This window comes from Eurypyga helias, unplaced genomic scaffold (genome assembly GCF_000690775.1).
Source record: "Eurypyga helias isolate BGI_N326 unplaced genomic scaffold, ASM69077v1 scaffold3044, whole genome shotgun sequence".
Classification (NCBI taxonomy): domain Eukaryota; kingdom Metazoa; phylum Chordata; class Aves; order Eurypygiformes; family Eurypygidae; genus Eurypyga; species Eurypyga helias.
Genome location: NW_010246625.1, coordinates 1 through 1,850, shown reverse-complemented (window position 1 = coordinate 1,850; position 1,850 = coordinate 1). Strand labels below are relative to the sequence as shown.

The following is a 1,850-nucleotide window of genomic DNA, read 5'->3' as shown; positions in this document are numbered from 1 at the left end:
AGGAGATATGATGTGATCAAGCCCTGCATTCCTGGAAATGACTAAACATCTGCTTACTGACAGGAGTAGGGAATCAATTCCTTATTTTACTTTTGCTTACACACACAGCTTTTTCTTTACCTGTAAAACTCTCTTTATCTCAACACAAGAGTTGGCTGACTTTTACCCTTCTCATTCTCTCCCGCATCCTGCTTGGAAAAATTTTGTGAGCAGCTGTGTGGTGCTGGGCTGTCTACAGGTGTTAAACCACTGCAACAACAAAGACAATGTACATCAATCCTTTGTTATAGATTGTTCTTGTTGTCACCTCCTGTGAACTGTTTGGTGGCCCCTATCACCACCCAGACCTGTTTTGTAACACATGGTCCCAGAGCTCGTCTGTGCAGGCAGAGAATGGCAGAAGGGGTATTGAGGGTGGGGAAAGTTCACTGTCACAGTCCCCATGAATGCTCTTGGTGCCCTGTCTCCTCATGACCCTACTGTCAGACAGCCTCCCCCAGCTCCCAGCCCCTGCCCTACTTCGGCAATGTTGGCCAAGGTGCTTCTGAGGAATCCCTGTTCTGGGGTCTGCTGGGGTTTAAGCCAAGAGAGCTGGCTGTTCCCAGATAAAGGGATGGAAACCAGAAAAATTATGGAGATGCTGTGTCAGCAGAACACATCCCTAAACATGGGTTGACTGGCCAGTGCTGGAAATGGCCAGTGACATTGGCACAAGTGAAAGCTCAGTCCAGGCCTATTCGCTTACACACTGCTTCATGTCGTCTTCCCATGAGACCATGAAGAACTCAAGACAACAGCACGGCCTCAGGCAAGGAATTTCTGGAGCCTGTTTCTGAATTCTGCTTTGGAAGAATATCTAAACCTCCAGACACCAGCATTGAGCAAATACTCTTATTATAAAGGTGTGACACAGAGGGAAAACTAGACCATCATGCCAGACACACATACAGAGGCCTCTGGGTGAAGCAGGCTGGGATTATGAGTCTGAAGTAGTGGAGTGGCTGCAAATATTCCTGGGCAAACAGGATTATCAAAGATAATATTCTTAATACATAAGAGGTTCCCAAGATGAACAAGAAATCAATGAAGAAACTTGGGTAGCTTACGGCTCCTGAGAGACAAATGAACCAGCTTCTTCAGTGCATCTTGGAGCTCCTGGTTCCTCCTGCTGTAGATGAGTGAATTGACTGCAGGAGGCACTATCGAGTACAGAAATGACACCACCAAAGCCAGCGATGAGGAAGAGATGGAGAGGGGTTTCAGATAGGCAAACATACCAGAGCTGATAAAGGCAGAGACCGCAGCCAGGTGACGGATGCACATGTAAAAGGCTTTGTGCTGTCCTTGCACAGAGAGGACCCTCAGCAGGGCCCTGAAGATCTGCACATAGGACACAACAGTGAAAACAAAACACCCAAACCCAAACAGGCACTAACCACAAGAAGACAAAATTCCCTGAGGATGGAGTGTGAGCAGGTGAGATTGAGGATCTGGGGGATTTCACAGAACTGCTCAACAGCATTGCCGTGGCAGAATGAGAGTGAAAATGTACTGGCTGTGTGCAGCACAGCATTGAGAAATCCATTGCCCCAGGCAGCTGCTGCCATGTGGACACAAGCTCTGCTGCCCAGGGAGGTCTCTTAGTGCAGGGGTTGACAGATGGCAACGTAGCAGTCGTAGGCCATGACTGTGAGAAGACAATACTCCCCTACAATCAAGAAAGAGAAAGAGCTGTAGAGCACATCCAAAGAAGGAGATAGTCCTGCTGTCCCAGAGGGAGTTGGCCATGGCTTTGGGGACAGTGGTGGAGATGCAATCCAAGTCGAGGAGAGAGAGGTTGAGGAGGAAGA

At 48.4% G+C, this 1,850-nt stretch overlaps 1 pseudogene; it reads right to left on the bottom strand.

The window, feature by feature from the left end:
- Positions 1-1,080: 1,080 nt before the first annotated feature.
- On the bottom strand, positions 1,081-1,685 carry LOC104505405 (annotated as a pseudogene).
- Between the last annotated feature and the right edge of the window lie 165 nt (positions 1,686-1,850).